The sequence below is a fragment of the Lathyrus oleraceus genome, chromosome 7 (assembly GCF_024323335.1).
Source record: "Lathyrus oleraceus cultivar Zhongwan6 chromosome 7, CAAS_Psat_ZW6_1.0, whole genome shotgun sequence".
Classification (NCBI taxonomy): Eukaryota; Viridiplantae; Streptophyta; class Magnoliopsida; order Fabales; family Fabaceae; genus Lathyrus; species Lathyrus oleraceus.
The window spans coordinates 464,928,152-464,941,991 of NC_066585.1; positions in this window are offsets into that span (position 1 = coordinate 464,928,152).

Below are 13,840 nucleotides of genomic sequence, written 5' to 3' on the forward strand. Positions count from 1 at the left end.
TCTTATTCATGTTTTGTCTAGCATTGAGATAGGTGGATTGAGAAAGTGCCATACACTTTTGAACCATTTGAATGTCCTTGGTTAATCCTTGTTCCAATCTTTTGTGTCATTGCTTTGGTTGTGTTGGTGGAAACTTTTGTTTAGGGACAAACAAAATGCTAAGTTGGGGAGAGTTGTTAGGGACCAATTAGTACTACTTTTTATATAATTGTATTGGTCTCTTTCACCAATTTTTGATGTAATTACACACTTTTATTCTCACTATTTTGTATAAATGCAATTAAGTTTAATTGATGTTGTTTTGAGTAGTTATTTTACGTATTTGTTAGTTTTGTAGAATTTTTGGACAAGAGAGCTTCGGAATGCATAATCATAATTTGGAAGAAGTGTTTAATGCAATTTGGAGGCATAATTTAGAAGATTAACATTTGGAAGAATCATTGCATGAAGCTTGCAAGGCAAGGAAGCTGAAGTAGCTTCAGTTCACGCCGCGACCAAGGATGGCGCCGGGAACCTTGCGAATCCAGCAAGTTGTTTTGGCCAAGTGTTCTGTTTTCCAACTAGCTGTGTATGACAGTTTTGTATCTGTTTTAGGGTGCTTTTCTATTTTAGATGAAAATGAACATTTTAGGAAAGGTCAACCCTTTAAGAAAACAGAATGGAAAATAGTCATTCATTGATTGATAGTTTGATATTTTGTAGGACAAAAACAGAGTTTTTACCATTACCTTTTGCTTTCCAAAATGATGATGAGGAGCTAAACCCCACTTTGTCAAGATTGGAGGTAGTAGCTATTCCTATTTGTTTATGTATTTCATTTGACTCTTATATATGATAAAAGATTGTTGATGTATTGAATGATATTTTTGCCCTAAGTTGAATATTAGATTTGAGTAGTTGTTGAAAGAGATTATTTAAGTCTTGACATAAAATATATTTTCAAGTAGTGAATAAGTTGTAGAAATAGATTTATTCACTACTCTTCTTTGGTATCAACCACTAAAGATTGCTATATTGATAGTTAGGTGGAGAAATTGTCTAAAGATTAGTATAGTGATTATCACAATATCATTTAGACATAAATGATATTGAGAGGATACTTGAACATCATCAATAATCTTAAATCTATATAGTTGTCATAAGGAATCATAAGCAATTTGAATAGTGAACTCCAATCTTGCCAAGCCTTTTACATTTGAGTAAAACCATTTTATTGTTTTAGTGACATTTTACTCAAAAGATAACTTTTCAAACAAAACAACTTGGTTACATTCTAAACTTATAACAATTTGGATTATAGAACGACGATAATAACAACCAATCTTTGTGGATACAATATTAAAATATTTGCCGAAAATATACTTTTCAATATTCATACAGGGTATCCCTAGTCCTAGGTGATATCTACTGCAAAGTAACCTGATGAAAACCTTATCACTGGCGGTCCAGCCTAAGTGATAACCATAGATCAATCTCAATTGGTCCGAAAGAGAAAGTAATAAACACATCAAAAGGTTACCGTAAACAAAATATCATAAATGCAAATGTAAACTCAAATTCATTACAATTCTAAATCAGGGACACCCCCTAGCATTGGGGGGTTTATCTACTCATATTGTTTAAAACAAATTCAAGATAAAAATTACACATTACAAGTAATTGGATGACTTTGATCTTCAATCGCTCCTGCTCATGAATCTCTTCAGCTCTCCAAATGCCTTGATCTATGTAATACTTGATTGCTTCGCAATACTGTGGTTTGTTGTATTCCAAGATGATTTTTCCTTTGGCAAAAGACCTCTTTTTATAGTGAAAGTTCCCAGCAGCAGTTGGACAGGTCCAAAGATGTCTCCACAAAGCCCGAAGAATGAAAAGCCCGAGAAAATTGGAAATATTGGGCTTGGGCTGACACGGCCCGTGTCAGCTGACACGGGTGGCCGTGTCAGCCTACTGTTTCTCCTGACACGCCCATGGCAAGGCTAACACGGTGGGGCTTTTGCCTGACACGGCCCGTGTCAGCTGACACGGGTGGCCGTGTCAGGCTACTGTTTTCCTTCCTTTGCTTCCATTGCCTTGACACGGCCCATGTCAAGTGACACGGGTGGCCATGTCAGACCTCCTGTACTAGGGTTTTCTGCTCTTTTGCGTGCCGGTGTCTTGCACTATCATGTTCTGAGTTCTCCGAATCTTCTACCTGGATATGTCGGACAAAAACACAGTTATCCCACGCATAAAATCAAGATAAACAAAGTAAAACATAACAAAGATTAAAAATGCGTAAATAAAATAACGGAAGTAAAACTACTCGAACTGTACCTTAAATGCTTGCACAATGTATCAAATGTCTCTATTTTGCGTCAGATCAGTAATGAAAACTAACTATAAATGGTGACTGATCACCACACCCGAAACATCTCATAAAAGCATAAGCTTTCCCCCCACTTGTTTCAATCCCGCTCCTGCTGACAAACATTCAGGAAAAAAACGAGCACCGATAATGTTTCATACACAGGTCATATACCAGGGAATAAACAAAATTACACAACCGGGCCAAATGGACCGACCTTCTTTAATACCACTATGTAACACCCTAAAACCCTCACACATAATTATATGGAAAATAAATCAATTATAAAAAACTATTTCATATACTATGTCACACAATATGCACATTCTACTTGTTATGTAACACTTATTAAAATAAACCATTTAATTCAAAACACATGTCATCACATGCTCACCTTTACTTAGGCTCATCGCAGAGGAATTAATCGTTAATACAATTATTCAATCAAATAAGTTCAAGCATATGTTTTATTTGAAATTAAACTCAATCAGGGAAATATGCTTTCAACATCAAAGCAACTCAAAAACAAGAGTTATAAAAATTAATATCTCAATAACAACGTAAAATAAAATAAGACATAACGTTTGCCGACCCAGTGTTACAGATCAGAGCAACAATAATCTAATAACGCATAAAACTAGAAAAGAAGAATAGCCTCAATGCCATCCTTAAGCTCTAAAGCAGATACTCATCCACCTGCTTTTATGTACCCCAAGAAGGAGCATAGAACACCATAACAAAATAAAGGGGTGTGATACGCTCAAAATATATGATGGTGCAAAAGAGTGCAAGGGTAGCCTTGAAGATGCAAGAAACACAAGAAAAAGGTGTTTAAGTTGGCTTTCAGGATTTAAAACTTTTGTTACCCAATATTTCAAAAAGGGAAGCTACGTCTAGTCCACTCACCTGAGTCATTTTGCCTTCAAAAAGGACTTAATCCAATAATCAAATTTATTACAAAAGCAATGACAACCTATCATTGATTTATTAAGAATTCTAACCTAAGAGAACCCCTAAAAAGTCTGACGGTCACTGACTCCTTAAGATCCTGACCAACCTGGTCGCTTAAGGAGATTTATTCTTTATTGACTACCTGTCCCTAACTTCTCAAGATCATGACCAACCTGGTCGCTTGAGGAATACAGTCAGAGTTAGTATAATAAGTTTTGTGTTTATAAGATGCTTCAAATAAGCAAATACATAAGTTTAAACCAAGTCTATACTTAACAAGAGTATTGAATGAGTTCTTGTTCTATGTGTAAGTGTGAAAGATAATTATTTTATATTTTTTTGTACATGTATCCTAAGTGTAAGCCTTGATGATTATTTAGGGCGCGTGTATATCAATATATTCTTTTTATTTCTTCAATCTTCAAAGACCTTTTTATATAGAAGCAAATAGATTCGTTGTGAGGTGAATATGAACGTTGTATGAAGGTCACTTCATATGCAATGATAGAGTGGCGCTTGCATCAGAGAGTTGGTGATGATGGGATGTGAGAAGCTTCTGTGGTATAAAGTACTAATACTTTAAATAGAAAGTAGATTTGTTTTTGTTCTTCTGTCACATCACACAACATTGAAATTTCAACACATATCTTCTAGTTAGAGGCTTGTTCTGCAAGTGGATTGAAGCTTGAGTATAGATCACAATTAGGTTTCAGAAATTTGGTGAGACTTTAGAGTCTTTGGAGTACTGGGTTCTGATACTTTCAGAACTGTTGACTTTAATTCATCAGAGTTAACTCGAACGTACACGCGTTTTTAGCGTTTTGTTCAAAGTCTGGACATCTTCAGAGTCAGAGTCCATTTCCAATTTCCTGCATACTCAGAAAAATAGTTAGAGTATAAAACTGTTCTCTATACTTTGTTATCATCAAAAGTCAAGAAAGTTTTAGAACCATACTTGTTCCAACAATCTCCCCCTTTTTGATGATGAAATATCCATGTATTTTGATGAACAATTTTTACTTAGATAATCGTATTTATAAAATTTCAAGGATAGGTTTATAAGCTCCCCCTGAGTTTTATACTTTCAAAAACTATTTCTTCAACTTAAATCTACAGAGTGAGGTTTGCAAGCTTCCCTTAAGTTTAATACTCAAAATAATTTTTGTTTCAATAAAAGTTCAATTCATATAAGTATGTTAAAATTCAGAGTAAGATTTCTAAGCTTCCTCTGAGTACTTATCACATTTTTCTTAGTTTCTTTAGAGTGAGGTTTGTGAGGTCCCCCAGAGTTGATACTTTAAAGAATATTGATGAGCATTTTGATTTTAGCTATGTTTGGGTTATATTAGGGTCACACGATATATCAAAATCATATTCATTTCCCCCCATTTGTCACCAACGAATAGATAAAAACAAAGTAACAAAATAAAATGCATAACAAATAGTAAACACAAGAGAAAAGAAAAATAATTTTTCATTGATGAACAAAATAATACAAAATAAGATAAAAAAACAAGAAGACACAAAGAAAAGAAAACCAGGGAAAGGGGAAACTAGAGCAGGGAGAATCCAACCGTAGAGGGTCCTAGGCTGCAACGAGCCTCTGACTCCAGAAGGTCTCTAGAGCATCCGTTAACCTAGCCTCATGCACACTCTTAATAATACCTTGCTAAAAGAAAAGTTCAGAAAGAACTTTTCTAAAAGGTATGAGAGACGATATTCCTCGTGAGAGGAAACCATCTTTTGTCTCAAGAAGTTGAAGATTGTGAGGGGAAGGTTAACATATGATGCATCTATAGTTTAATGCACAACCATAACAACTCAATAACATATTAACACTTCCACATCTAACTGTAAACATCAATATCAAAGTAATCCCCACATCTGGATTACTCACCATAATCTCAATTATATGGTCATCACATAATTATCACATCATTAACACTATTCAACCCCATTAACTTAATCAAAAAATTCAATTAATCAACCAATATTCACAAAAACATACAAAACAACAGCCAAACATCGACCACATGATGAAACCACACCAAAAATGCAACTCAACGGGCTAAAACTCATTCACTGACACGATGACGGGTAGCCCGTCACCAGGGTGACGCCCGTCATCACCCTTTTCCCCCAATTGTCATTCTTGTGATGACCAGCAAAGCTCCATGCTTGCCTGGAGACCTGACGATCTCCCTGTCAGACAACTGATTCCCGTCAATATCTCAAATCACATGACGACTAGGTCGTCATGTAGGTGACTCTTATCACCCTATTAATATAAGCATAATACATTTTCTGCTATGCAGTTCAGTTTAGAACTCCAATTTTTTTCCCTAGACCCTCTAATCGACCATAAAAAGCAAGGAAACAACATGTTATCATTACAATCTCACATACCAATCAATTATTACTCAAATTAATCAAGTAAATACAATTTTTAACACTTTATTCAACATATTCATGCAAAAAATATGAAAACAACTCATACCACTATTATGATTTCAAACATCTAATTTTCATGATAAATTAGTACATGAATTTCAAAATAATTATAGCAATTACATCATATTATCACAATGATTTCACTAATATAATCAAACATTCAATCAATAGAGAAAACCTAATGGCGATTAAGGAATTCTCCTTACCCATCATGCAATTGTCAACATATTCAGAGTAATCCCCCCTTACCTTGAATTTCCAACAGGAACTCTAAGTTCTACAACAATGGTGGTTTCTTCCTTTTCCTCAAGCCCTAGGTTGCCTCTCTTACATTTTCTCCCCAAAAAAGATATGTACTGACAACTCTTAGGTCTCTAATCCCTTTTTATTAGAAAACCTAATTTTATCTCCTACTATTTACACTATGGCCCAACTCCTCTCATTAATCTCACCACTTCCCTTATTTCTCTCATAACTACTATTTTCCACCAAAAACCTCTATTTCTATTTAATTTTAATACTATTTAATTATCTAATTATTTAATAAAATATCTAACAATTTTCTACCAACCCCAACATACCATAAACATGCTAAAACACTAATTTATCAATCCAATACATACAAGATTCATTTATTAAATAAATACATCATAAATTAAATTAAATAAATAATTTAAGTAAAATGGGGTGTTACAATTAATGACACATTTTAAGGAAGGAGATTTGAAGCCATAATGTTGGCTCTGATGACACCAGAAGATGCAGGTTTGTCGAATGTAGATACTTTTAATAAGTATGTTGTTATGTTCGCAGTGCATCATGTTTTTTAACCATTTATGGACTCGTTTGTCAGTCGAAGTTATGGTTCTTACTAGTTTAAAAGATAGTTTCCTTCTCTCTCTTAAATTTCATGTTGACGCTCTTGACATCTGATCAGCCTTCCTCCGACCGAATGTTTTGTCTACCAGAATTCTGGTAGGAAACAAAGGTTTGGATCTTGTTGGCTATCAACCTAACCTGATGGCTCGACACTTGGTTTCTGCCAATTTTTGTCCAAGTCATTTTTTCTCGATAATACCAAAGTTTTCTCAACCACCATCCTTTTCACGGAAGAATACTACCAGGCACAATTAAAAGTTTTGACAATATATACCATCATTTTGATTCCCTTTAAGTTTCAATCCAATCATCTTTGCACACCGGAATTTGAAGAGTGATGGTCGAATTATCACCATGTTAATTTTGTGGTGTTTGCAATTGTTCTACAGCTTTTGATTGATGTTTTTTCAACTGTGTAGAATCGTTTCAAGAAGATCACACATACACATATCAAAGAAATTTAAGCTTTCTAACGTTACTGTGAGGGTGTCTATAGTCCTTGTGATACTCGTCGCAACTATATATGACACAACTCTTACTTTTAAACAGGAAATTACTGAAAAACTTTCCAGTTTGAACATTCCATCTTACGTAACTGATAGGTATACTTTTTCTTTAAAGTATTATTTTTATAAGTGTCCTCCATTGTTGATATGTGAACTTGGATTGGCTTTCCTCCTTCCATTTCCTGACTCGCTATTTTGTGGGTTCTTTTCGACTTTAAACCACACATTAATAAAACCCTGTCATAGAGTAGTCTCGGATAAATATCACACAGATAACTATAAAGGCCATATTCATATAAACATTGAAATTTTTTGAGTCTTGTTACCCATCTTACCAGGTGACGTACAAGATTCTTAGACAACTCTACATTTCTTCATGCTTTTTGCTTACCCATGTTATATGTTTACAGTTGCATGCCTTGCTACCCTAGAACCGAAAAATAGATAGAAACATCCAAAGAGGATGCCAAATTTGATTATATACAAGAACCAAACAGGTATATCTTGTAGACATGGTCTTAGTTTTTACAAGAGCCCGAACAATTTTTTCTTATTTACTTTCGTCCTCCTCTCTTAGAGTCGAAAGAGGGGAAGCGCTACCTTAACTACTGCTCCTGCCAAGAAGGCTAAGAAAGATATACCTCAAGAGGTTGAGTCCTCTAATGACAGTGTTGATGGAATTGTGTTTCATACTCACGCATCTGCTAAGCACCAGGAACACTTGGAAAATAAAACAACAGATGTAAGTCTAAGTCGAGGCACGAATAAGAAATCCTTAGCTGATGCCCCTGATTCTTAGGTGGTTGAGAAAAAGAAGAAGAAAACAAAAAATTTGATTACCATCCCTTTCATACTAAAGAAACAAAGGAAGGACTTGGCCCCCAACTTTAAGATAAATATGGCACTACATTATTCACCCTTTCTTTGATCCATATTTCAACACAAATACTGATGTTTTGTTTCACAGGGCAATCCACTCTCAAATATATATACGCCAACTCAAGGCACTAACTCTAATAAAAACAATAGTTTATTATTATAAATAAAAATAAATAATAAAGTGTTTATTATCCAATTTTAAATATTGACATCATGTTTTGCATAATTTGTATGTCGATGTTGACTATGCTTCGAAATTTGGCATTTGTATAGTGAAGCAGCGATACTTCGATCATCCATAAGTGATACAAATATGATTGATCGATTTGTATAAGATATAAATAATTCTGGTGTAAAGGCAATGTATTTGATATGTTTTTTTTATTTCATCCATGTAATTAGGGTAATGATTGTTATACGTTTGAATGATCAATGTTTATTCTGCTTCAGAATCCTACTTTTGTATGGTGAAGCAATGATATTTCAATTATTCATATTGAATACTCAATCATTATATATTTAATGGTTTAAATGTGTTGCATTAGGGTTTATGACGATGCAAGAGTTGTGTTGTCATGAGTTGTAAGATTAGGGTTTGTGACAGTGCAAAAGTTGTGGCTTTAAAATTTGCAAAATGGGACAAGTGTTGATGCGTCAATATTTATAAGTTGATGATATATTATTATCTATTATTTAAATATTTATTATTATATAATTTGGTATATATTTATGACCTTATACATTTATGGTCTATTATTATTTATTATTGAATTATTTATTGATGCGTGAATATTTATAAGTTGATGGTCAATATTTAAATATGACATGTGTGACGTGATTTATTTTATTTAAATACGACTTGTGTGTTGTGTCATTTAATTATTTAGTTTATTTATTTGAATATTATAATTGTTCAAGTTAAGAGTTAAAGAGAAGACAACGTCAAACAATGACGCCGGTGGAGAAGCTTGCTTGTGGGATAAATAATTGTAATAAAATAGTTTTTTTAATTTTTGTGTTTTAGAAGGTAATAATCTTATTACCAAAATTTTGTTTTATGTATGTAATTCATGAAGTATATGTTATACACAAGTAGGTGATATCAAGCTTAAGAAAAATCTTTCAATTAAACATTAAGTTAATCGCTTTCCAAAATTAGCATTCAACAGAACTAATATCAAATTATGTAGGTTTCATCCACCACGAGATGGATGTTCTATATTAGTAAGGTGTGATGGAATAAATATAATATTCAACTACTACCTTCTGGGTTTAACTTTACTAAACTAATTATAATTGGACTATATATGTTTAGAAGAGAGAGTTAGGAATAATTCATATGATAGATTAGAATAAGGAGTTATTCATCCAACTGATAAAAGTTGAGAGTTATATCAGATGCAATTGGATGGAGTTCCTACCTAAATAATAGAGTTTTGTGTAATTCACATACTTCAGAATTCAAACAAAGTGAAATAAGGATCTCGACCCACTAGAAAATCATCCAACGAGATTTTCCAAACCAAATATTGAAGGTCATTTAGTTTGAGTAAAAATAGTGGGAGAATTTTAGTAAAAGTCCTTATTAAAATGATTTGATACAATCTTTTTACATAATTTGTAATTAGAATTTATTGCATTTCCATTTAATATTTTACTATGAAATGTTCTTATGAAGGACATGTGTTTCAGAAATGTGCTTTTGAGTTTATATAGAAATTGAGAGTCGTTCTCAAGCACGAGAAAAACTATATGTTCTCAAGCAACTAATTCCTATAATCAAATATATCTAGATTTGATAATGATGCTTATGAGAAGGATTAGATCAAACATATCACATAATTGTAATCATAACAGAGAATGATATGATCATTAACCTCAATGATTTTCTTTTAATAAGAACTACAAGGTATAAAAAATGTAAAACTTCCCAAGGTCTTTTCTATACAAGTTAGAAATCAAAAGGGATCAAAAATAGTTTTGAGATTATAAAAGTTTAGATTTCCTTATTGACCAAATAGTTGGTCACAAGTTCTATTGGAGATTGTCTCTGATAGATGTATTAGATTCATTATGAATCAATTGTAAATGAATATACTAGAGCTTGTTTAAAGAAAGAGAATTAGTTTATGTTATTAAGTAGATGGATAACAATAAGAATAAAATTCATATTATTTTCCTTTGAATTTTGGAAGAGAAACACGGTTCTAAAGGAAGGTAGTGATTTCATGTTCTAAAAGAAGATAACTGCTAATGGTCATCGAAAGAGTCAAAGTAGAATAAGGAAGTAAGACTTATTCTTCATACATTTTGTTATACAAAGTCAAATTATTTACTTCTATATCATGGTTATGTGATACCAGATGTTGATCTCACATTTATATAAATGTGAAAACTTTTTTAAGAAGTAGGACATTGATTATAATTTGAGCCCACTTACATCTAGAATGGAACGACATGTTTTCATTGACTAAAAGAGATTATGATTAGACATAAATTAGAGGTTGGAATAAAACCAAATAATTGTTATTATGTTTCATTAGTAGTAAAATATTAATTCTAAGTATTGTATTTGACAAGAGAAGGAATGTATGTTTTAGTAATATGAAAAATGTTGTCATGATTATCAAAATAATGTTTTCTATACTAATCAAGTTTTAGATTTGAGTTTCATGATCTTGATAAGCCCATCTATAACAAATATGGAATGGATCAAATAATATTTGATCCTTATGTATATCAATGATATTAATGTTTAGTCCAAATAAGCGAGAGCTGCGTTTCCAAAGTCTATGTGAATGGATTGTTGGACTCATTTAGTTTTATATCATTTAATAGATGTCAGTCTTGATTTAGAAGATATTTATGATTTCCCAATTATCGACTAAAGTGAAAGGACATGATATATATATATGAATTGTATACATATGTGATATATATGGACCTCTACAGATATTTGTTGGATGAATTTTGTTTTTCTTACCTCATTTATACTATTGACAAACTCATAAATTATAGATTTATGTATGTGACAAAAGTTAGAATTCTTTTGAGAAGAGTTCAAGAATGAAGTAGAAGGAAACAACTTGAAAAGGTATTAAATACATATGAATGGTTCATTATTTTAAATACCTATATAAGGAATATAATGAATATTTAAATTGTATCATGTTATACATTGTTTGATCTAAGATAGTTCAATTATATCTTTGTGGCTCTTTTTATAAATTATTTTACATACAATTAATCTTATCCATAACCAGATCCATTTAAAATAGTGGTATAGACGTCATATTTGATACGGAGGTAAGAGTACCTAGCTTGTATTTATGATAATTTGGATTGTAAGGTTTACTAAGTAAACTTGGTCATAATCTATATGAAGATGTATTTATGAATGTATTCCAATGAAAATAAGGGACACATATACTATAATACTTTATAGAAAAAAATTGTTTTGCCATTAAAATTGGAGTCTTCCTTTAGAGATAGTATGTATCTAAAGGAGCTAGGGGAAATGATATAGAATTTGAAAAATTAAAGCACAAAAAAATATATATCTTATGAGAATGGAACATGAACCAATTCAAAAAAGGGAATTGTTGTTGTAAAATTTGTTCATGTAGCACGAGATATAGAGAAGATCATAAATGATATTGATTCTAAAAGATGTATAAGTTGTCTAAATTCAATTATGGATTAGAGCAAGCTTCTTGGAGTTGAATAATTTTATTAATAATTTTTTTGAAAAACTTGGATTAATAAATGTCAAATTTAAATCTTAAGCATGTAAGAAGGTTAATGGGAGTATTTGCATTATTTAGTATAGTATGTTGGTGACATACTAATCATCAAAACAAAATTCCCTACACCATAAATGTTGAACATGGTTAAGAAAATGATTTTGATGGAATTCTTAGGCGAGGTTTCCTATAAGGTTAGGAATCAAAATATATAAAGATAGATTGTTGATGCACCTCGACCTTAGTTTAAAATACATATACTCAGGGACGGAGTCAGAAATTTTATATTCTGGGGGCAATATATTAATTTATGAATTTGTAGCATAATATATCTGCGACGAATATAACTAAAAATTATAAATATATATCATATTATAAAATTTATCTTTAAAAAAAATTAATAAAATTTAATTTTTTTATTTATGTAATTATTTAATTTCATTATCAACAACAATATTTATCTATCTACTTTTATATATAAGTAATTGACGATGATATGAGTAGTTGATCGTAATTTTTCATAATGCCATCTTAGTAATTAAATAAAAATATATAAAACAATTTTTTTAAAAAAAGATTTTAGTAAAATATTATTTTAAAATTAAATAAAAAATCAATTTATCTATATTTTAATCGAACATATTTTAAATTCAAAATTAGTTTTTAAAATAAATAATTCACAAAAGAAACCCTAAACAATTATTCATATATTTACATCCTCTTAAATTATTTTTGTATAATAAATTGGTCATTTAGATTGATTTCAAATCTTTTTCTTCATGTTTAGAACATTTAGAATCTTTAGAGATTTCTCATTGCACTTCATCATTTTCATAACCACTTAAAATAATTACATTCACAACTTACACAGTTAAAAAAGACTCATGATGCACATGTTTGATAACTTAAAGGACCGAGTTGTCACACATAAAAACTTAAATGACAAATCTATTACACAAAAATAATTTAAAAGACTTTTGCTATAATTTTGCCTATATATCATATAATTTTACTTATAATTTTAAATTATAAATTCATAACAAAATACTCTTTCAATTATTTGATAAATTACTATTTTTAAAATAAATATTTTTTTTCAATTATTATATAAATATATAATAATATTAAAAAAAATAAAAATTTAGTGGGGGCACATGCCCCCTTACCACATAATATGGCTCCGTCCCTGCATATACTTACGCAATGTTGAGACACTAAATATGCATGATCTCACTTTAAGATTAATACATGTGTCACGTGATATTTTGTATGATGGACCAATTCCTTATCTCATTGAACAAGAATAAAGAAACATGAAAAGCATCCATATGCTTAGGCAATTAGATCAATCATGTACACCATGTTATGTACTTCACTAGATGCATCATATGATATGAGCATAAACAATAAGTACCAAAACTGATTAAATTGTTCATCACTAGATCAATTTCAAGAAGGTCCATGGATACCTTAAAAGGATAAGGTGTTTATTTGTTGAGAAGATGTAGAAGAATCATTGTTAAAGAATTATATTGATGTTATTCTAAAACTGATGAACAAAATATATTCATATCATAATATAAAATAAATGACATGCTTAAATGACAATTGTATAAGTTGTAAAAGGCTTCAGATAGTTGTCGTTTCTAGTACAAAGGTTAAAATATGATTTGGATCACTTTGCTCATTTTTGGGAAGAAAATTGTGTTTCTTGTATTAAAGATCCCATTAATCTCATTTATGATGATAATGGTTAAATCTTGCAAGTACAGAAAACTAGATCTCACTTGTGGTCCATATATGTATATTTTGACACTTATTTTTCTTTTCGGTAGAAGATTGAGAGTTAAAATTAGAAGAGGTGTATAGTGTAGCGGGGTATTCGTTATCTTTAGATTTATTGACTAAATCAAAAGTAAATCATACAATTCGAGTCGCCACCGCACTTCTATTTATCCAAAGGAAAGGTTAGAAAGCGAACAAAAACCCGGATCTCTGACATTCCCAAACAACCCGGCTTCTCCTGCGTGCCAGGCTGCAGCCTGGCGGGTCACAGGACGGTCGGAATGGTCAAGAGCCTCCCC